The 24157-nt window shown below is 40.4% G+C and overlaps 2 long non-coding RNA genes across 3 annotated transcripts in view; one reads left to right on the top strand and one right to left on the bottom strand.

Moving 5' to 3' along the window:
- LOC144315093 (uncharacterized) overlaps positions 1-19330 on the bottom strand; it is a 53884-nt gene extending 34554 nt beyond the window's left edge. The window contains exons 1-3 of one of the 2 annotated variants that reach the window (XR_013380880.1): positions 19154-19330; positions 5121-5201; positions 4596-4827 (exon numbers count right to left, since the gene is read on the bottom strand). This is a non-coding gene — a long non-coding RNA (uncharacterized LOC144315093). Of the gene's footprint in view, positions 1-4595; positions 4828-5120; positions 5202-19153 lie in introns of those variants that run through there. The other variant, XR_013380881.1, reaches the window with a different exon arrangement.
- On the top strand, positions 17011-18234 carry LOC144315091 (uncharacterized). Its single transcript, XR_013380879.1, has 3 exons — positions 17011-17059; positions 17577-17623; positions 17928-18234. It is a non-coding gene; the product is annotated as an uncharacterized LOC144315091 (long non-coding RNA).
- Positions 19331-24157: the final 4827 nt, after the last annotated feature.

Raw genomic sequence — 24157 nt, 5'->3', positions numbered from 1 at the left:
TTTCTCACACGTGAAGAAAATATCAGATCTCATTTCATTTATCCTAAGACACATTTTTCCCCCACATTTTATTATCTCTGAAATCATGAAGTGTCTTAGATTTGGTGAAATGTGTCATATTCTGAGTTAGTCACCATCAGGAGTATTTTACTATAGAAAATGGTTAAATACTTACTATGCATCTTGAATTTGCATTAGTTTTTAAAAATTAAATGGATAAAGGTAAACATATTCAATAGCTTCAAATAAATGCATAGATATTCATGGTAACTATTTTAGCATTCTCAAAAATCCTACGGATTTTAGATGATTTATAATTTTAAGATGAATAAATCTGGCTAAACATAATTTACATTTAGTTACATATATGTAAAATATAGTGTGCATTATTTACAGTATATTTAATACTATGGACCCTAAAATGAATAATGACTTACTATTGTGTATGAATATTGGGACTTTTTATAATTAGATGTGTCACCTGAAGACCCTCTAGGTAGACTGCAAACTGGAGACTTTTCTCATTGATTTTGAGATTCTAAAGGGATTGTTCTGGTTGTGGTTCAGTAGGAAATGGTAAAGATCTTGGGACTTGTTCTAGTTCATTGTTTCCTCACCAAATTGCACTCTTGACACATAGACTTTCAGTATAGACCTCACTAAAAGATCCATATGGTGTGGTTTCAGTTTGGCTGGAGTGGTGACAGTGTCTGGCATGGTGGAAACAGCCTATGAGCCCACACCCTGAGATGAATAGCTGTGAAACCACCACAACACCATTCCTCTCTCTGTGCCGCGCAGGTAAGTATGGACATGGCACTCCTGGGACTCTGCCCAGCTTCTTTTCCCATTATTTGGCTGAGACACCTCCTTTTCTGAGATGTACCTTACCACTCTAAATTTCAAGATTTTATTCACACTTTAAGACCTGGCTTGCCTGACATTCTGCTCCTCAATAAAGTTTATCCTAAAACTCTGGGCAAGAACTACTTACTCCTTGCTCTGGGTTCTCTTTAACAATTTCACTACATTCCTTTAGAACTTGGCACCTTTCACCCTGTTAGGTGGTGATTTATGTCTTTGCTGTGTCTTACCTACCTACCATGCTCTAAGCTTCTTGGTATTAATAACTGTATCTCATAAATAGTTTTTTTAATCTCCCACAAGGAACAAAAACATTTTAAATGTGTGTCAACATGTTTTATAAAGTACTATCAAAAGATAGCAACTTCCATCCTCACCACTGTGGTCACCATCACTGTCATTGTCATCATCATCATCAATGCAGGCAGTGCCTCAGTCTGGAGTGAGCAGTTCATTCTTTTCTCACCTTTAGATACATCTTCCAACTTAGATTTTATCTAATAAAGAACATATTCTAATGTCTATCTGTCCCCATCTTGGACTTATGTTTCACCCGTTCTGGGCCAGAGCAGGGAAGAGGAGGACAATTTACCAGGGTCACTCAGAGACATCTTGGAAAAATCAGGGAGTTAGGCCACAGAAGTCTCCTTGTAGGGGGCAAGAGAAATTTTTTAGGAAAAAACATTATGGGACGCCTGGGTGGCTCACCGGTTGAGCGTCTGCCTTTGGTTCACGGTGTGATCCTGGAGTCCTAGGATCAAGTCCCACATTGGGCTTCCACATGGAGCCTGCTTCTCTCTCTGCCTATGTCTCTGCCTTTCTCTCTATGTCTTTCACAAATAAATAAAATCTTTTTTTTAAAAAAAGGAGAAAACGTTATTAGGAAGGTTATAACAGTAACAAAAGTAGTAAGATTTAAAAAATTTTTTTTAATTGAAGTATGATTTTCCAACATATAGTATAACACCCAGTGCTCATCCCATCAAGTGCCCTCCTCAGTGCCTGTCACCCAGTCACCCCATCCCTCCACCCTCTGCAACCCTTTGTTTGTTTCTCAGAGTTAGGAGTCTCTCGTGGTTTGTCTCCCTCTAGAATTTTTCCCACTCAGTCCCCCTCCTTTCCCTTATATTCTCTTTTACTATTTTTTATTCCCCGTATGAGTGAGACCATATGATGATTGTCCTCTGATTGACTTACTTCACTCAGCATAATACCCTCCAGTTCCATCCACAATGGAGCAAATGGTGGGTATTCATCCTTTCTGATGGCTGAGGAATATTCCAGTGTATGTATAGACCACGTCTTCTTGATCTTGATCTTGATCTTGATCTTCTTCATTCATCTTTTGATGGACACTGAGGCTCCTTCCACAGTTTGGCTATTGTGGACATTGCTGCTAGAAACATCGAGGTGCAGGTGTCCCGGCGTTTCACTGCATCTGTGTCTTCGGGGTAAATCCCCAACAGTGCAATTGCTGGGTCGTAGGGCAGATCTATTTTTAATTCTTTGAGGAACCTCCACACAGTTTTCCAGAGTGGCTGCACCAGTTCACATTCCCACCAACAGTGCAAGAGGTTCCCTTTTCTCCACATCCTCTTCAACATTTGTTGTTTCCTGTCTTATTAATTTTCACCATTCTCACTGGCCTGAGGTGGTATCTCATTGTGGTTTCATTTGTATTTCCCTGATGGCAAGGGATGCAGAGTATTTTCCCATGTGCTTGTTGGGCATGTGTAGGTCTTCTTTAGAGAAATGTCAGTTCATGTCTTCTGCCCATTTCATGATTGGATTTTTCTTTTCTTGGGTGTTGAGTTTGATAAGTTCTTTATAGATCTTGGAAACTAGCCCTATAGATCTTGGAAACTAGCCCTTTATCTGATCTTTTCTTGGGTGTTGAGTTTGATAAGTTCTTTATAGATCTTGGAAACCAGCCCTTTATCTGATCTGCAAATCAGATATTTGCAAATATCTTCTCCCATCCTGTAGGTTGTCTTTTAGTTTTGTTGACTGTCTTGCTGTGCAGAAGCTTTTTATCTTGATTAAGTCCCAATAGTTCTTTTTGGCTTTTGTTTCCCTTGCCTTCATAGATGTATTTTGCAAGAAGTTGCTGTGGCCAAGTTCAAAAAGGGTGTTGCCTGTGTTGTCCTCTAGGATTTTGATGGATTCTTGTCTCGTATTTAGATCTCTCATCCATTTTGAGTGTATCTTCGTGTATGGTGTAAGAGAATGGTCTAGTTTCATTCTTCTGCATGAGGCTGTCCAATTTTTCAGCCCCATTTATTGAAGAGACTGTCCTTTTCCAGTGGATATTCTTTTCTGTTTCGTTAAATATTAGTTGATCATAGAGTTGAAGGCCTATTTATGGGCTCTCTTTTCTGTTCCATTGATCTATGTGTCTGTTTTTGTGCCAGTACCACACTGTCTTGATGACCACAACTTTGTAGTACATCCTGAAATCTGGCATTGTGATGCCCCCAGCTATGGTTTTCTTTTTTAATATTCCCCTGGCTATTCGGGGTTTTTTCTAATTCCACACAAATCTTAAGATAATTTGTTCCTACTCTCTGAAGAAAGACCATGGTATTTTGATAGGGATTGCATTAAATGTGTACATTGCCCTGGGTAGCATTGACATTTTCACAATACTAATTCTTCCAATCCACGAGCATGGAATATTTTGCCATCACTTTGTGTTTTCCTCAGTTTCTTTCAGAAGCGTTCTGTAGTTTTTAGGGTATAGATCCTTTATCTCTTTAGTTAGGTTTATTCCTAGGTACCTTAAGCTTTTGGGTGCAGTTGTAAATGGGATTGACTCCTTAATTTCTCTTTCTTCAGTCTCCTTGTCAGTGTATAGAAATGCCACTGACTTCTGGGCATTGATTTTGTATTCTGCCACACCACCGAATTGCTGTATGAATTCTATCAATCTTGGGGTGGAGTCTTTTGGGTTTTCTATGTACAGTATCATGTCATCAGCAAAGAGGGAGAGTTTGACTTCTTCTTTGCCCATTTGAATGCCTTTTATTTCTTTTTGTTGTCTGATTGCTGAGGCTAGAACTTCTAGTGGAGGTTCCTCAAAGAGTTAAAAATAGACCTGCCTTACGACCCAGCAATTGCACTGTTGGGGATTTACCCCAAAGATACAGATGCAATGAAACGCCGGGACACCTGCACCCCGATGTTTATAGCAGCAATGGCCACAATAGCCAAACTGTGGAAGGAGCCTCGGTGTCCACTGAAAGATGAATGGATAAAGAAGATATGGTTTATGTATAAATGGAATATTACTCAGCCATTAGAAATGACAAATACCCACCATTTGCTTCAACGTGGATGGAACTGGAGGGTATTATGCTGAGTGAAATAAGTCAATAGGAGAAGGACAAACATTATATGTTCTCATTCATTTGGGGAATATAAATAATAGTGAAAGGGAATATAAGGGAAGGGAGAAGAAATGTGTGGGAAATATCAGAAAGGGAGACAGAGCATAAAGACTCCTAACTCTGGGAAACAAACTAGGGGTGGTGGAAGGGGAGGAGGGCGGGGGTGGGGGTGAATGGGTGACGGGCACTGAGGGGGCACTTGACGGGATGAGTACTGGGTGTTATTCTGTATGTTGGCAAATTGAGCACCAATAAAAAATAAATTTATTATAAAAAAAAGAAAAGGAAACATCATTTCAACTGAGATGTCTATTCAGAGGTAATGCAATGAGTTCTAAGATAAAGCAAATTAATCACAAAGCATGGCCCAGTTCAAAAGGTGAGGAAGGAGGCATCCCTGCCCGAGAGTCCTCCTACCATTCTACAGTGGGCATTGACCAGGGCGAGTGTGAGTCCATGACCAATCCTTTGAAATATCCTCAGTCTAAGCAGTAGGAATAAAGAAGCAGGTGTGGAGATCAGTCCACGTGCTAGAGGCACTTCTATGGATGGAAGAATCAGAAGAAAATGCAGTTGCCTACGTATTTGTGAGTTAAGAGGAGAGATAATAAGGGAACTTTTACTTCTTATGCCCAATAAGGATACATTCTCAATGAATACAGTTTTTTTTTAATTTAAATTATAATCCTTTACACTACGTTCTAAAAAGATCTTTTGGAGTATTGAGCTTTTCAGTAAGTCTCAGATTTTTTTTTCCTCTAGTCTTTAAATACAATAATATTAAAAGGCCTTTTGAAATATTGAGATGTAAGGCTTTGGAATTTTTTAAAAACCCTTCTAAAAACATATGTGTGGTTTGTCAATACATACCTGTCAGAGCAACTTGAACCAATGCTGTGGATGTGATTGGCACACACAAGGGTTTGTTCATAGGATCTGATCCAGGGTTCCCTTAAAACAGATATTGAGAAATATTTGCCTTCTTTTTTGTTTAAGATTTTATTTATTTATCCATGACAGACACACACAGAGATGCAGAGAGAGAGGCAGAGACACAAGCAGAGGGAGAAGCAGGCTCCATGGAGGGAGCCCAATGTGGGACTCAGTCCTGGGATTCCAGGATCACGCCCTGGGCCGAAGGTGGCGCTAAACCGCTGAGCCACCTGGGTGGCCCAATATTTGCCTTCTTTAAACATTATTTCTTAGGCATAAAGCCAATAAGAGGGAGAGCTGAGAATTAGAAAGTATGTCTCTAGCATGCTTCCAGCTCTTTCGTCAGTGCTCCATCCACTCCTCCCTGAGGTGTGTGTGTCCTTGCCCTCTACCTCTCCCCATATGGCACACCAAGTCTTTTCCTTCTGAGCCCGTACAGAATGCTCCACACTGCAATTACTTTGTCTCCCTCTCCATGTAGGAGAAGGTGGTCTTGTTCATTTCTCTATCCTCCATGGGTATCTGGAGCATGTCCTCAGTGCATTTACCTTTGGCACACCCTGCAGAGAGACCCAAAAGATGCCCAGTAAGCGGTTGATAAGGCCTGGATGCCACTGTGACACTGCTTTCTCTTACACTAGCACCAAACATTAAACATGGGCTCCTTGGCTACTTGCAGTGCCCTACCTTAAACTTCCCCCTCTGTTTACACACTTGCTATACAAGTCCTGCCTGCCATGCCTGGTCTAGTTCCCCCCTCCCCCTCTTTCCGCTTCTCCTCCCATGTCACTTATTTCAACATATTGACTATTTTCCTCCATTAGCATCTCTAAGCCAATATACAAATATATATGTAACTCTAAGTCCACCTTCCCCTTGAGACTTCTGGAAGTGAAAAAGAGCAAATGTACTACTCTGCAGTGATGTGAAGCAGTAGATATAGGTCATGCAATGAACCTTCAGGAAATAAACTTAACATGCACTGAATTGATGCAAGTGAGTAAACAGAGATAGACTCTGATGAGTAAAGAAAGAATGCCTACATAACTAGTAGGCATTTCAACTACAGTTAGATGGGAGTTTCTACAAAGTAGAAAGAAAACAAGAAACAGAGCAGCACATAGTGGAGAGGGGAAATCTCATGGAGACGCAATCTAGGATGACGGCTTATGTCCACCTAGGGTTCCTGGCTAGTACTCTTGTGAAAGCCTAACTCACATTAAAGGCAGAGCACACTGGGATGTTTTCATTGTGTTCTTTCTGTGTGTGATATATCAAAAGTTCAGTTTTCAAATGGCTGCTCTGGTCATAGTTCTCACTGCTGTGAGCCCCCTTCAAGCTTCTAATTGCCACCTCTCCAGACTCTGCACATTCATCTTAATATTTCATTGCTCTCTGGAAAGAGGGAGGAGTAGTATCTGTGCACATTCCTTTTAATCAATTTGTTAATTTTTGTATTATTATTATTATTATTATTATTATTATTATTATTATTATTTTACTCCAGAGGATGCTCAAGTGTCTGCTACTTCCCTGAAAGGGAGGGTTTCAGAAGCATGTGCAATGCAAATGTTATTCCCCTTATGCAGCTTGCAGGGTATGCCCCAGGTATTCTCCTTTGTTTGCAAAAAGCCTTGAGGTTAATTTCTAAGACCTGTTTTAGGGTGAGGCAATCCTTACTCTCAGGTAGCCTGATTGGCAGACCCACCCACTAGTGATTGAATAATAACTTAGGAAAGAGAAAGAGCCAGCCACAGGTTTCCCTTAAGAGAAAGTTCTGGATAAACCCAGCTTCCATGAATGTGGCCTAGTGGCTTCCTACCATTCCCAACCAAAACTCCTACAGAGCACTGACTTTCCATCCCTGTCTTATGAACAGCCAATGGACTAGTCATCACAGCACATTTAATGTTTTCTTGAAGCTTGTGCTTCCAGATTTGGAAACAGTTGTTGCAAGTAACACTGATTAATTTTACATCATTATATTCTAGAAATTTCATAAATCCAATGTGGTAATGATATGCAAAGTAGCATTCATTGATTAACTGAAAAATATCAGGTAGCACTATACTAAACTGAACAACCTTGCAAATGTTTCTTCCTTCCTTCCTTCCTTCCTTCCTTCCTTCCTTCCTCCTTTCTTCTTTTTTCTTTCTTTCAGTTGTATTCCATCAATAAAAAAGCCATTAACTTATTCATAAATATTAAGCATCTATCATGTGATGGGCCCTAACTGGGTATTAGGGATAAAACTGATTGGGAAACCGGGAAGGAGACTGTGTTCATATCTGAGGAGCAGAATTCCAGGCAGAGGGAACAGCAAAGACTCCAAAAGGTGACCATGTGCCAGACAGGGTATAAGGAGGCAAAGAAGCCGATGGCCAGTGGGGTAGAGAGGATGCCATCATAAATGGCCACTGTAAGGACTTTGTTTTTTATTCCAGGAGAGATGGGAAGCTATCGGCAGGCTTGAAGGAGAATCCAACATGATTTGGGTTCACAGGGTCACCATGGTCCCTATGAGAAGACCAAACCAAAGAGGACTGTTCTCATCCCTTGTTGTAACCATCCTCATTTTCTAAACTGGAATACACCACCTGTGTGGAATCACATAGTCATAGCCTGTGGACAATATCTGAAATGGGATAAAGTCTAGACACAGTGAAGAAAGTGGTGACTGAAAACCAAACAGTCACTTTCTGGGGTGCAAAGGTTTTGATTAGCCTTGACAAATGCCATGATGTGCTGATGGGTTAATCTGATGGGAAAATAAATGTGAAAGAAAACTATCACAGTTTCCCTGTCTTAGTAAGCAAAGCATAACAAACATAGGTCATTCTGAGGACAGTATCTTCTTCATGCTTCAAGTCATGGTCAGAAATACCTCAAACTGCAGATGGTTCCAAGCTGGGGTGCTGAAAGGGTAGGCATGGGGACACAGGAAGGGAATTCCAGTCAGGAAGGACCCTGCGGGGAGCAGACTCTTTTACTGCAGAGTCAAGGCCTTTAACTGAGCTAACGTAAAAGGGACTCTGGGTCTCATTAAAATGAGAGGAGAAAGACTTACACAGAAGCTTCCAGACTCAAGATCCTCAGCCAGCATCATGGGTACCAGAGAAGGGAGACACTAGTCCTTGGCATTCTTACAGGCCCCTCCTTTTACAAACCAGCCCACAAGTCGGCCTGCACCATTGTACCTACATTCTCTCATATCATTTATCTGTTATTATCCCTGTCTCCTGGGCTCACTCACAGAATAAACTTGGTCTTATGGAAAGGCTTTAGACCATTGGTCAAATCACCTGCAAACACAGGTTGAGCTTTCTCAGAATTCCTATTATTTTAATAATTTAAGTCGCATCAGAGAGTACTGTCTGACCCTGCAAGCACTTGAAATGGTTTGTTTTGTTTTTTTTCCCCTGTGATTGAGCTGCTACTTTGCTCTCCGCGGTCCCCCAGCAGGCCAGGCTCCTGAGCCCTGGGATTTAGACCATGGAATAACATTCCTTAGCTGGTCAGCAGCTAGAGCAGCCCAAAGCAGCACAGCCAGTCTCTCTCCTCGGCCTTTTAGAAGCAAGAGGTGAGAGCACATGAACTTATGCACAGGTAATTAGATGGATGCGAATATGAATATCTCGGTGACAAGCTATAAATGCATTCACATGTGGTTCTGTAATAAGCTAACACTTCCACATGTCAGTTTAGGAGATCTGGGCACTTGATCTGGGTGTATCTGCATTAAAACAGGCCTGAATGTGAGGCAAAAGTACTAAATGTATATCCATGGCCCTCCACTTCCAGCCATTGCTGAGCTAGGCAGAGGGGTGGCTTCTGTTGAGCCGCCCAAAAAACAATCCACAATCTATCTGCCTCGGGGCCCCAGTAAACCCAACCCGGGTCAGAATACTGAGAAGCAAAAGCTTACCCAAGATTATCTTTTGTCATTTTTCTTACTTTCAGGTTTTGGAGTTTTTAGCTAGAAATGAAGGAATGGAGGATCCTTCCCTTCCTGGAGATCTACAGAGATGCTTAACTGGTTGATTCAGCCCCTGACCAAGGGAAGAGGCAATTCACAATCAACACCGCTGTCCAGGGATATTGTAGAATTTTTGTTCATGCTTTCATTTTCTTTTGAGCTTCTCTCATTCAAAACATGCAAATTGTTTTAGGATCAGGTCATGGGGTAGGGACATTAACACTAAGGAGGGAATGTATAAGTGAAGTAGTATATATTACTATTTGCTGACTTTATCCTGCCTTTCTAACAGCAAGGAAGTTTAAAGCTTCATGCATTGCCTAGGTGCTAAAATCAAACTCAAGGCATTAGCTATTAAGCAACTTTCTTTATCTTCTATTTCCCGAGGGGATGTAAGCACAAAAGGATAAACATTTTTATTCTTTTCTTATTCTTTGAAGTATTCACAACCCCAAAACAGAACCCTTGGCACAGAGACTCACTAAACATTAGTTGAATGAATAGAAGCAATGCCAGAATTTTCAGTATGATGGGTAATACACCCCAGGTTGCGAAGGCAGCAAAGTGGTCAATCTCAGAGAACCACATAAACCCTGCTGGTTTGGAATAAGAGCCCTTTGATTCCAAGTTGAAACTACTACCAGAGTGTCCAAAAACAAGGTACTTAATGTCTCCAAACCTTGATTTTGTGATCTTTTGAATGGATAGAACAACACTTATCCTTTAAAATGCAAAACATCGGGATCCCTGGGTGGCTCAGTGGGTGAGCATCTGCATTCGGCACAGGTCATGATTCCAGGGTCCTGGGATCTGGTCCCACAATGGGCTCCCCTTGGGGAGCCTGCTTCTCCCTCTGCCTGTATCTCTGTCTCTCTAATGAATAAATACAATCTTAAAAAAATGAAATGCAGAGCATCATTTTTAGGCTAACATAAAATAACATTTTTAAGAGATGAACATTAGTTTATTAGCTAAGGAAGTATCCTGAAAAGATAAGTAACTACAAAAACACAAGGTACTGTCATTATTATTACTAAATTGGCTATTCCGTCAGTATTAACCATGACCTGGCTTGCACTAGTCAAAGCTTCTCTTCCTTAGTTCTTGTTTGATTGACTTGCTTTTTAAATTTACTTCCTGTTTTCTTTTTGCAACAATACATACACTGTTGTATTCGTAAGATGGGCCAATGAACCATTCATTCATCTCTTCTAGAGCACCCAAGTAGAGATAAGAGGTGAGAGATCACAGTCCTCCAGAGGCACAGGAATCCTGCAGGGCTGGGGCCAGGGCAGAGGGATGGAAGAGCACAGGGTGGGGAAAGTGCCTTTCCTCTGACATACACTCTTTCCAACAACTGAACTTGGTGACATCAACACAGGGTTTGAAGGAAAATAAAGACACACAATAAAACTGGCATCTGTCCACATCTCCTTTCCTTATCACATGGACTTTCTGCTCCCAATAATAATACATTTATTTCCAAAAGTTAAAGAGATTTTATCACGTTCTGGCTAAACGCATCCCCATGATCTGAAAGACTGAGGTGATTAACTAAATCATAGACCTTTAGTGCATAATGTTTGCTTTTCAAATACCTTCTACGTGGTAAATGCTGCACAAGTATATATTCATATATGTTATTTAATAACATAAAGGCAGAAGCATGTTATAGCTAACAGCAGTGTCAGAACAAATGCCAGCTCTGTCACTTCTTCGTTATATGACTTCATCTCACTGTGCCCCACTCTCTCATTTTTAAATTGGAGATTATAATACAACATCTGCCTTAAAAGATATTTTCAGAGGTTAAATCAAGGAACACACGTCAAGCAGTTAAGTACAGGAGATACATCAAAAGTCCCAGCAAACAGTAAGGGTTGTATAAGGTTGACTCTCCTCATTAATATTCCTCAAGAGAAGTATGTAGTGTTATCAGTTCTTACAAGAAATTGAAGCCAGAGCTGTTCCATAACATAGCGCATGAATTCATCCCCAGACTGTCTGACTTCATGGTTCAAGTTTATATAACCATGCCAGTGTACATACTCCTCAAAGTATCCTTCAATAATGAGTTGTATTTGTTTTTTTTTTTTTAAAGATTTTATTTATTTATTCATGATAGTCACACAAAGAGAGAGAGAGGCAGAGACACAGGCAGAGGGAGAAGCAGGCTCCATGCAGGGAGCCTGACGTGGGATTTGATCCCGGGTCTCCAGGATCACGCCCTGGGCCAAAGGCAGGCGCCAAACCACTGCGCCACCCAGGGATCCCCAATGAGTTGTATTTGTAACTATTAAAATAAATTCAGCAGACATTTATCTAATGTCTGAAACATAGACATTTTGTCTGGTTGCAAGATTGTGGCCTCTAAACTTACCTTGCTGGTGTTGGGATAGAAGGATAAAGCAGGAGAAAGACTCATGGCCCCGATACATTGAAAACAAAATGAGAAGAATATTCTGATGATGTCGTAGTCATCGTAGACCTTGAACTGAATTTATTGAATTTAAAAGGTTGATGAAAAAAATGGTACTAATCAAGTCAAGATGTGATGAGTAGGATATATGGACATAGTGAGGTAGAGAATAATTTCAGCATTTCACTTGGGCATGTGTGCGGGAGGGCTGGGGAATGCAACCAGGGGTACCAGTGGAGAAGCTGACATTTCTACTAGCCCACAAAGACTGACAGGATCTCGAAGGCTCTGTAGACTGAGGTAAGAGGGGCATAACAAACAGAGAAGGCAGTTTGAGCAAAGATCGTGAGGCTGAAAAGCAAAGGTAAACTTTCAGAAAAGTTGTGTTCAGATGCTCAGAAAAGTTCAGGCTACACAGGAGTGAAATTAATAGGAAATGAGGCACAAGAGTTAGTTGGGGGGATATCAAGGCAGTTGATTCTTATGGCCACTGGGGCTGAGAAGAGATTGCGGGCTCCACTGTGGGCTTGGCAAGGGAGCTCTTCTGCCTTGGTGAGGAAAGGGTGGGGAGCAGGGAGATGGGAGACAGGGAGCAAGGAGCCATGGAGGTGAGAAACAAAGAAGCCAGCTCCAGAGCTGTTCCAGGGGGGTAATTAGCAATCAGTAAAGAAAACAAGGTAGGAGAGTTGGAGGATCAGTACAATTTCGTGATTGGAAATGGAATGAGAGTACACAAAATGACTGAAGGTTTGAATTAAGTGGGAGAAGGCTGATGCATGTCACTGAGAAAAGAGGCATTAGAGGCAAGAATATCTCCCTGGGCATCCGGAAGGGGAGGAGCAGGGGCCTGAGCCCCATCCCGAGCACACTGAGTTGAGCTCTTGCAGGGGCCTGTGGGTGCAGACGCCTGACAGGCAGCTGGACACGAGATTTGAGCAGAGTTTGGAAAGTTCCATATTAGAGGCGACCGTCCATGCTGTGAGGGAAGATAAGCTGAGAATAGATGCTTGTATTTTAATGTGGAGCAGCAGAATTAAAACCAGCAGGAGAAACTATCATGGAGACAAGGGTGGAGAAAAGTATCCCAGAGACCAGTGGAAGACTGCTGAGTGCAGGGATGGAAAGTGGCCCAGGAAGGGGGGGGCAGGGGGTGGGGGGGTGGGGGGGTGGACCAATGGATGGCTTGCTAGAAAGAGGCAGAGCAACAGACACACTGAGGAGAGACCTCGGGGGCGTGCCTAGGTAAATCATGTCAAGCAAGAAAATTGAATTAAAAAAAAAATCCTTCCTATTGTATTAAGTTATGAGGAAAACTGTCAAAAAGAGCTCCAGAAGCATGCTTTAATTGCAAGCAAATGCTTCTGGGGACATGTAAACAGTTTTGAATGCCATACTGTTTAACTCAAACAAATAATAGTATAAAGTATTTAAAATTCTAGATCAAATGAACTGGTCAGGTCACTCTGTTTTTCTATCTATGACTCTTTCCCCACAGAAGCAGATGAATTTTTGTGCTAGGTGTCTATTTACACATCAGCTTAATAACAACGTGTGTCTTCACCAATCTCCTGGTACCCACTGTTAAAACCCCAAAAGAATACTCCGTGAATTTGTTTAGCCCACTGAATTCTGAAGAAACTGGAAGAGTAAAAAAAAAAAAACAAAACAAAAAAAAAAAGTTGGCAATTTGTCTGAAATAAGAGTGTGCTTTTAGAAAAGAAAAGGTCCCCCGGAGAATATTTTAATACTACTGAGCATTTAGTAAGAAAAACATTCAGAAATAAGCAACATCAGTGGAATTGTGAAGCTTGCAGATCTGTCAGGAAGTTTCAAAGGAGAGGCAGGCTAAGTCTGTGAGCCGCCGCATTGCTGGAGACGAATTCTGCCTTTCTAATCAGCTTCACCGTTTAAAAATGTAGACACATCGTTATGAATTGCTTCTGATAGCCGAGTGTTCACAGCAGAGGGTTTGTTCTTAACTATTTTTCTACTGCCAAGTCGTGCTCAATTGCAGCATTTTAAATTATGTGCTCGTTGATGAAATTGGACACAATAATTTTTAGGTTTTCATCCAGCTAAGATCATGTTTGGGGAGAAGCCAATCGTAGATGCAGTTTTCTGCCTATGAGCTGGAAACTCCAAGTTCACTAAAGTTCAGGAAGTTCAGAAAGACAGATCACAGGGGAGGATAGCCGTGCCTGTTAGGTGGCTCAGAACCTTCCCAGGACACCTTCACCGCCCTAATCCTGGCAGGTTCAGGCCAACACGCAGTCCTGTCATGATGCAGGATTTTCTGTTTTGCTCAGCTGGGCTCCATTTCCTTTCTCATGGGAGACCCCTGACAAATATGTGCTAATTTGGCTTTGTCTTCCAAAGATATTCCATGTTTTGTTTCCAGAAATCCTATTTACTTAAAACAGTGCTCTGACTTGCAAAATAATAATAATAATAATAATAATAATAATAATAATAAAATAAAATAAAATAAAGTCTTTTTTCCCACATTTTCCTCTCTCACTGCAATGTAAAAATGACCACAGGGGACTCTCCAATGAGCCTCCCAGGCACCCAGAGAGAAAGCACTTGATACCTTGACAGTGGCCTCACAGAGACATCAGGGGATGCTGGGCTTTAGTCCAGACTTGCCGGCTCCGCGAGAGTACACCCTCCCTCCATAACACATTCACTGCTGGAATGCAAACCTGCACAGCTCTGAATTCAGACTTTAAAACGGAAAGAAACTTGGCAAGCCAAACATAGTATAAGGAAGCCTAGAAACAGAGATGAAAAATCTCAAATATGAACCCTCAACCCAAAAAAGCAAAAAAGCTGACTTAAAAAGTACAGAGTTCTCCCAGGTAAGGGAATGCTTTTCTGCACAGAAGGCTTGTGCCCGGGATGGCTGGGTGGGAGCAGAGATAGCTACTCTGCTGGCACTGTGCTCTGCAGTCCAGGTCAGCCACTGGTGATCTATCTCGTTGGGTGGCTGGCAGACATGTTTCCAGGAAGGTGAGTATTGGAGGCCTGGCGGGGCCGCTTCCAGCCTGCCACTGGAGAGGGAAGGCCGCCCTGACTGTATTCAGTAAAGGTTCCTCTGCTGAACCGGGTCGACCCCATCTGGTACGGCTACCACTAAACCATTTGTTGAGGACTTTTATCTGGTTATCATTAATATCATCATCATCAAGGACACCTGGAACTGAATTTTGAAGACTCTTTGACTCGTTCAGCTGCATAAGGCCACAATATTGGCCTAACTCCTTATCGGAAGGTCAAAAAGATGTGTGATTTTTAAAATTTCCCACTGAACGTCAACCTTTGTCAGAGATCTTTCTAGAGAAGAGCTTTTGGTTTTGGTTTTTGTTTTCACCAAGAAGGAACTGCAATCCTAATTAGCTAGGATCAAAGATTTGAACACAACCTTGAAAGTGTCTGTTTTCAGACAATCCCCTAGCTCTGTAATTTCTACATCTGGCTGCTTGTTTTAGAACTCAACCAAATCTCCTCATGCATTTCCAAAATATGTATTCTGATTTTCGGAGGCTATTACAAAGGTCTGAGTTTACTTACCAGGTACTTCTAGGCTAGTGCAAACTTTCCCTATGGTAATCTAAAGACAAAGGAACCGATGAATAGACTTAGGCTTCAGGAAGGACCTTTGCTTCTTCTTATTTTATAATTTAGGGGTTTTTGTTTTCTACTGTGCAGCTATGTTTCAGATGGTCACAGTTGATATATGTCCATGTCCTTTAAATCTCACATTAAGAACAACTTAAATATTTCTTGGTTGAAAATGAGAATTCAAAATCAAGAACAAGGGATGCCTGGGTGGCTCAGTGGTTGAGTGTCTGCCTTTGGCCCAAGGTGTGATCCTAGAGTCCTGGGATTGAGTCCCGCATCAGGCTCCCTGCATGGAGCCTGCTTCTCCCTCTGCCTGTGTCTCTGCCTCTCTCTCTCTGTGTTCCTCAAGAATAAATAAATAAAATCTTTAAAAAAAAACCAAAAAAACAAAATCAAGAACAATCTTGAAATTAAGAATTTGACACTCTTAAACAGCTATCTGATGTTGATCGCTTTGGCTAAATGCAGTTCTTCTTCAGAGCTCATATAACAAAACAAAGTTTCAAACTATGAAATGAGGTGCCCAGTATTTTAGAAATTGCCTGGACTGTTGACTCCCACTGCTTGTTTTTATGAGAACTTAAACTTAGCAGGAAAAACACAAACTCGACTTGTGTTATTTAATCTTTGAGAAGTTCCCGTTTTCTTTAGTTTTAATGAATCTACTTGAATTGGCTTCTGGTTAGCATCAAATGTTGCTTTGGAATGTTTTGCAAGGAAGTTATATATTTTTTTAAAGAAAAACACTCTTTGTTAAATACCGTAATATCACTAAATCAGGCAATTTATCTCCAACAAGTAACACAGGAAGACTCATCCTAAATAAAGGCCTTTATATATAATTTTGAAAAACACAGAAATGTATTTGTAAGAGTGCGTTGGTGTTAGCATTTACGGAATACCTTGTAATTTCATCTTTCTATAGCTTAAACTATAAGGATATACAGTAACTTAAGGATATGAAATACGTGAATATGTTCTCAGAAGGCTCAGTTACTAAATAATTTGAGGAGATAATCCTAAAGTATGCTTAATCCCCTGCATAATCAAGTCCCTGATTATAACACATGTGTCTAGAGTTCCCATGGGGAACCTCCCATGACAGAGGGACCAAACAAAATTACTTTGTTTTGTTTTGTTTTGACTGATTCTTTCTTATATGACCTTCTTTCTCCTCAGGGATATTTTTCTTTTGACCATGGTGACAGAACAAAATGATATTCATGACAGAAAGTTGTGACACAGAAGGGACCCAATAATAGAGCCACTGGGAGTGGGCAAAGGCTCTGTGGTTGGACATACCCGAGTTTTAAGCCCAGCTCTGCAGGCTCTTCTTACTTACAACTGGATAACTGAAACTGTGATGATAATTTGCTTATCTGTGAAATAAGGATAAGAATTCCTACCTTGAAAAAAAAAAAAGAATTCCTACCTTGAAGAGTTAGAATTGCATTCATTTAAAAAGCAAATAGCATTTTCTCTGAGATGCCCTAGCTCCACATTTCCTGGCTGTGCCATCTCTAGCAAATTATTTAACTTCTCTGTGCTTTTGTTTCCTCATCTGTAAAATGAGGAGATTATGAGACATACATGCGGGTTCAGACCGATACATAGTGCAAGGCAAGTGCACAATAAATATTAAATATTGTTCTCATCGTCATCTTCAAAGTATTATTAATGTACCCAACAGACAACTATGTATTAGGCTCACAGGCTACCAGGGAAGAGACCAAACGTACCAAGGATATTGTCTGACATCACGGGCCATCACAGGGAAGAAAAGGGAAGGTGAGAGAAATGTGGAGGGCAGTGGGTAATCCTGGAAGAAGCTCCCCGGGCAGAGAAGCCCATGAGCAGGAGGTAGCTGAGCACAGGGGTGGGGTGTGGGACCACAGGCAAGAAAAAGGGACATGCCCTTGAAGCATGAGTGTCTGAAATACTAAGTAGAAGGACAAGGGGAGGGGAAAGAGAAGCCAGAAGGACAGTCAGAGGTCAGCCCATGGAGCTGAGCGCCCTGAAAACCTTACTGGGATTTGCAACTTTTATCCTGACAGCCACAGAAAGCCAGAAAAGAGATTTAAGTGGAAAACCGAGAAAAGTTTCCTTTGAGGGGCATGGTCTGGGCTGCCTTTCAAAGAGTCCACTGAAGGGGCAGGCTGGGGGGCCTGCAACTGGGTAGGGGTCCAGAGGGGAAGGCAGGCAGGGCTGGAGCCAGGAGAGGAGGTGGCTTTGTGAACTGCGGGGTGGAGGCAACTCCAGGGACCAGCTAGATTAGGTGGTAATAAATATGGGCCGGTAGTCCTGGGATGTCCAGTAAGGGGGCGGGGGGGCTTTACTGATAACAGTAAAGTAGCAAACTATTTCACTTGACATACAGAGAGCCTGTAAAAGATGCTGCTTGGGTCATCGATGTCGTGGCTGGAGGTAAGGAGCACGAGGATGCTCAGAGGCCCTGAGCGGGATCCTGGGGCAGAGGCTTGGTTCGCAGACCCCAGACCCTGAGGGGCAGAGGCCCCGCAGAGCCCTTCGCTAGTCACGGAAATGGAAACAAAGCTGCTGGCTGGGACCCGGTCATTCCTGATACCCACACTCCCACCAGAGGCTGGCTTATCCATTGATTCAACTATTTAAGTTGTTACTGCACAACGTAACAACCTTTCCACCTCCTTAGTTGGTACTGAAAGCATTTTCATACTCCTTCCATCAACATTGTGAATGCCCTTCCCAGGAATGCACTTGAGTGAGATGACCACTATGTACCTCCTGACGAGATGCCAATAGAAACAACTTAGATGTCACCAGCAGGGAAAAATACTGGAAGCACCTCTACTCAAGGCTCTCTAACTTCAACAGATGAATCCAGTTGTGTTCACAGAAAGCTACATTGACAGATCACACTCACCAGACTCAAACGGTGTATCTCAGCACATTAGTTTTGGATTTGTACCTTGTCTTTTAATGAGGCTCATCAATGCTTGGCGATCTGATGACCGTTAAATTCATTGTCACCCTGAGTGGCTAGGAGCTCAGGGAACCAGTGCAAGAAAATAAAGATTTTTCTAGATATTCCTACTGCAATAAAGTCTTTTGTCTCTGACTCAGCCATCTTCTGTCTTCTGTCAGTATCCATGACACTGTGACTGGCTAAATTGTTAACTTATGAGTAGGGAAAAATCTCAAAGACACAATTTTTGATCACTGCTCTGCATTTGGGGCACCATCTATGGTCAGAGAATTTATCGCCTGGGAAAAACTGTCCTTTCAGTAAACAGGTAAATGCTGGTATGAAGAGTTGATTTTCTTCTGGTAAGTGCTGAATGAATTAATAGCCCAGAATGTGGCTAACCAGGATTATTACGGTGTCTAGCCACTCTAAATAATTATTTCTATTAAAAGATGCAACCCAAATGCCACAGGCCTGCTCCTTTCAGAACAGGAGCTTGGTGCAGCCACAATCTTCGGTGAATCTGTGAAGCGGGGCTTGGGGTGAGCCATACTGTGGCAGCAGCTCTGGAGCGCTCCTTGAGTAGTAGGGTTACTGAGAGCTCTCACAAACGTGGGCTTGTATGACTCCTTCCCTTGAAAGAAAGACCTTGCTGAAGTGTAAGGCATAGATCCAAGATGTGGGAATGATGAGGGCAGAAACTCAGAAGGAAAGAGCATCAAATATAGACTCCAGCAATGAGGCAACAGCAAATGCTCCAACAGTGTCCAGAATTCTATAGAAACAGAGGTGGGGACAGGGTTTCAAGTGTATCTGATTTATTAAGAAAGTTCTGTTCAGGAAAACTCCGTAAGAGGAGAGAAGCAGGATAAGGTAGAGGGAAAGGATCAAGCAAGGTGTGGTCTTGGTTTAAGTCTATCCTTGGCCTGATCTTAGGCAAGGAAATGGGTGGATTGCCTCCAATGACACAGTATGTTGAGCTTGGTGGGGAGGACATGCAGGACACATACCTGCCCCTCTTCAGGGGAATGTAGTTCCATTGGCTGAGGGACAGTTCTCCAGAGAACCATAGCAGTGAGCTGTTGGGAACTGACACTCCCAGCAGGTGGGGAAGATATACCATCCTGGTAGAAAAGACAGACAGTGAAGGACACCACCAACACCTACCACCTACTAAAGCAGTGATGATGTGTGAGGGAGTCAGCCAGGGGGCACAGGCAGGGACAGGACAGCATGGAGCATGTGGTGTCATAATGGAGTTGATGTGATGACAGTTTTCCTGACTGTAGGTGATGGTGGGTCACTGCTCTGTTTAATATTGAGAATTGGGAGGGTTCTCTGTATCCACAGCATCTACAAATGGTCTCTTCCAGGATTAAAGCCAATTAGCACCTTATTCCATTTTGTTATGCTTTCTGCAACTCTGGATTCTAATTTACGTGGAATCATGGTGTTTGTGTCTCCTCCTTTTCATTCAAAAGGAACACAAGTCAGATGGTCTCTACAATCCAAGAGAACACATGGTCAGATCTTTTCTTAAGACTTAGCAATGTGGTTCACCATGGACAAAGAGGACCAACAAGTGCCCATTAGCTCATTTCTGCTGATGGGAAAATATAAGTGAAGAAATAAAATTACCTGGTTCAAATTCAACAAAAGTAGGACAGCACTGGACTGAGCTTCTTGGCCACTGGTCTATCTTTAAAAATTTGTACATATTGTAGAAGTCACCACGTCTCTGGAGAAACCATGTCTTCCTAGTCATCAAGTTATTTTTTTAGCAAATTCTCAAGTGAAACTAGGTTCAATTTATACACACTGAAGTTTGGGGGAGTCTAAGTATCCTTTTGCATGTCACAGGTCAGAAGTGCGATGTGAAGAGGAGTTAAGAGTCAGCACCAAATCACATGAGCACAAACTCGCTTCTTTAGTTCCAGACATCTTTAGACCAGGAAATTGCAAACGAGTCCCATGGGGATTGAGTTCCCTGTGAGAAGTAATCATTCCCACTGCACTACAAGAAGTCCCTAGCAATGGAATCTACTACTAATAAGTATGTATTAATTGCCCACTTGACATTCTACAGCACAAGAAGCTCATGGAAGATTTCAGCTTTTCTAGAGTAGGAAGTACCATCCCCCACCAGCCACCCAACCTAGACCATTCAAAAATGGATCCCAAATCATGTCCCATCTATAAGGAATCGTCTCTACAACAGATGTAGTAGCCTTGAGTTGTCATCAGGAAGTATCTCTGGGCCTGAAAGGTGGTGAGGGAAATCCCAGGTCATATATAGAGAAAACGATAGCTCTGAATGATTTAAATTTGGGAGATTTCAAGTTGCAGGCTTGTATAATATCTGCCATGGTCTTTTGAACATACCTGTTCTTTCCTTGGCTGTGGGAACCCTTCTCCTCCCAGAAAAAAAGGGGATTGTACCATTGGGTAATTAAATGTTAATTTAGTTCCTTAAAAGATAAAAAAAATTTAGTTCCATAAAAGACAAGTTATGCCCTCAAAGGGCCAATCAAAAGAATAAAATATTTTGCAAAGAAAACCCTTCTCTTTTTTACCCTATCCCTTTATTTTCTTTTCAAAAAGTTGTTATTGAAGTATAATTGACATAAAATGTTATATTAGTTTCAGGTGTACAACATATCGATTTGATAATTCTATACATCATTTAGTGCTCATGATGATAAGTGTAGTTATAACTATCACCATACAATATTATAATTATTTTGATATTATTGACTATATTCCCTAACCTGTACTTTTCCTCAATGTGACTTATTTATCTTATAACTGCACATTTGTCCTTTTTTTTTTTTTTTTTTTTTAGTAATCTCTACACCCAAAGTGAGGCTCCATCTCATGACCCTAAGATCAAGAATTACACACTCTTCCAACCGAGTTTGAACCTCTTAATCCCCTTGATCAATTTCACCCATCCCCCTATCCATGTCCTCTCTGGCAATCACCAGTTTTCTCTCTGTATTTAAGACCCTGATTGATTTTTTTGTTTGTTTGCTTGTTTTGTTTTTTAGATTTCACATATAAGTGAAATCATATGGTATTTGTCTTTATCTAACTTATGTCACTTAGCAGAATACTCTTTAGGTATACCTATGCCACAAAAAGCAAGATTTCATTACTTTTTATGGCTTAGTAATATTCCATTGTATATATACCACATCTTCTTTATCCATTTATCTATCAATGGACACTTGGGCTGCTTCCATATCTTGGCTATTGTAAATAATGCTGCAATAAACATAGGGATGCATATATCTTTCTGAATTAGTGTTTTCATTTTCTCTGGCTAAATACCCAGTAGTGAAATTATTGAATCATATGGTATTCCTATTTTTAACTTTTTGAGGAACTTCCATACTGTTTTCCACAGTGTCTGTGACAATTTATGTTCCCACAAATAGTACATGAAGGTTCCCTTTTTTCCACTTGTCAACAACATTTGCTAATCTTGTCATTTTGTTAAGTAGCCATTCTGACTGGTGTGAGGTGATGTCTCATAGTTTTAATTTGCCTTTCTCTGATTAGTGATATTGTGCATCTTCTCATTGTCTGTTGGCCATCCATGTGTCTTTTTTGAAAAAATATCTATTCAGGTCCTCTGTCCATTTTTAAAATCAGATTTTTTTTGGTGTTGAGCTTTCTAAATTTTTTACATAAAGAATTTGTATATATTATATCATGTATTTTTCGATATTAACCATTTGTTGGTTGTATTGTTTGCAAATATTTTCTCCTATTCACTAGGTTCCCTTTTTTGTTGACAATTTCCTTTCCTAAAGAAACTTCTCATTTTGATGTAGTCTCAATAGTTTATTTTTGCTTTTATTTCTCTTGCCTGAAGAGACAGGTCCATAAATATGTCACTAAAACCAGTGTCTAAAAGATTACCACCTATATTTTCTTTTAGGAGTTTTATGGTTTCAGGTCTCACATTTAAGTCTTTAAGACATTTTGAATTTATTTTTGTGTAGGGTATGAGAAAGTGGTTCAGTTTCAGTCTTTTGAATGTAGCTATCCAGTCTTCCCAATATTATTTATTGAAAATATTTTTCCCATTGTGTATTCTTGCCTCCTTTATTAATTGACCACATGGACATGTATTTATTTCTGGGTTCTCTACCTTGTTCTGTTGATCTATTTGTCTGTTTTTATACCAGCACCATACTGTTTTGATTACTACAGCTTTGTAGCATTTCTTGAAATCTGGGATTGTGATACCTCCAGCTGTGTCCCTTTTTTCTTAAGACAGCTTTGGCTATTTGAGGTCTTTTGTGATTCCTTATGAATTTTAAGATTATTTGTTATAGTTTTGTGAAAAATTCTATTGGTATTTTGATAGGGATTGTATTGAACCTGTAGATTGCTTTGGGTATACTACTGGACATTTTGACAATATTAATTCTTCCAATCCATGAGCACGGCCTATCTTTCTTTCTTTCTTTCTTTCTTTTTTGTGTGTGTGTGTGTGTGTGTGTGTGTGTGTGTGTTGTCTTCAATTTCTTTCATCAATGTCTTATAGTTTTCAGAATATAGGACGTTCAAGTCCTTGTTCAAATTTATTCTTAAGTATTTTATTCTTTTTGGTGCAATTATAAATGGGTTGCTTTCCTAATTTCTCTTTCTGCTACTTTGTTATTGTATAGAAATGCAACAGATTTCTATATATTAATTTTTTACTTTGCAACTTTACTGAATTCACTTATCAGTTCTAGATTTCTTGGTGGAGTCTTTAGGGTTTTCTATATATAGTATCATGTTATCTGGAAATAGTGACAGTTTTATTTCTTCCTTACCCATTTAGATGCCTTTTTTTTTTTTTTTTTCTTGTCTGACTGCTGCAGCTAGGACTTCCCGTACTATGTTGAATAGAAGTGGTGGGAGTTGACATCCTTGTCTTATTACTGGCCTTAGAGGGAAAAGTTCTTAGTTTTTCCCCATTGAGGATGATGTTCACTGTAGATTTTTATCTGGCCTTTATTATGTTGAGGTATGTTACATCTAAGCCTACTTTGCTGAGAGTATTTCTTTTTTAATCACAAACAGATGTTATACTTTTTCAAGTACTTTTTCTTCACCTACTGATGTGTCTACACAGTTTTTAACATTTCTCTTGTTCATAAGATATTTCATTGCTGATTTGTGACTGTTAAGCCACATTCCACATCTGTGGAATGTATCCCATTTGATCATGGTGCATGATCCTTTTAATATATTGTTGAATTCAGTTTTCTAATAGTTTATTGAGGATTTTGCATCTCTGTTCTTTAGAGATATTAGCTCAGAATCCTCTTTTTTATGGTGTCTATCTGTTTTTGGTATCAGGGTAATGCTAGCCTCATAGAGTAAATTTGGAAGTTTTCCTTCTTTGTTTTGGGGAATCATTTGAGAAGAATAGGTATTAACTCTTCTTAAATGTTTGGTAGAATTTACCCATCTGGTTCTGAACTTTCATTGTTTGGGAGGTTTTTGATTATCAATTCAATTTCATTACTAGTAATCAGTCTGTTCACATTTTCTATTTCTTCCTGATTCAATTTTGGAGATTGTATGTTTCTAGGAATTTATCCATTTCTTCTATGTTGTTCAATTTGTTGGTATATAGTTTTTCAAAATATTCTATTATAATTCTTTGTAGTGCTGTGGTGTCTATTACTTCTCTTTTGTTTCTGATTTATTTTTGGGTGCTCTTTTTTTTTTCTTGATGAATCTAGGTAAAGGCTTATCAATTTTGTCTATTTTCAAAAAAAACAACTCTTGGTTTCATTGATCCATTCTATTTTTTAAATTCCCTATTTCATCTATTTCTGCTGTTCCTTCTAGCTTTGGGCTCCTTTATTTTCTTTAAAGAAACAAACATCAAATAACTATGAAATAGAAAATGTAAACGGTGATGAGTGCTATAAAGGAAAATGTACAGTGCCACAGATATATTTAAATAGGGTTGGAATCCAGTTTAGGAGCACAGGGGAAGTTTCTGT

This window comes from Canis aureus, chromosome 6 (genome assembly GCF_053574225.1).
Source record: "Canis aureus isolate CA01 chromosome 6, VMU_Caureus_v.1.0, whole genome shotgun sequence".
Classification (NCBI taxonomy): Eukaryota; Metazoa; Chordata; class Mammalia; order Carnivora; family Canidae; genus Canis; species Canis aureus.
The sequence above is the reverse complement of the archived record's forward strand: the minus strand, read 5'-3'. Positions and strand labels throughout refer to the sequence as shown.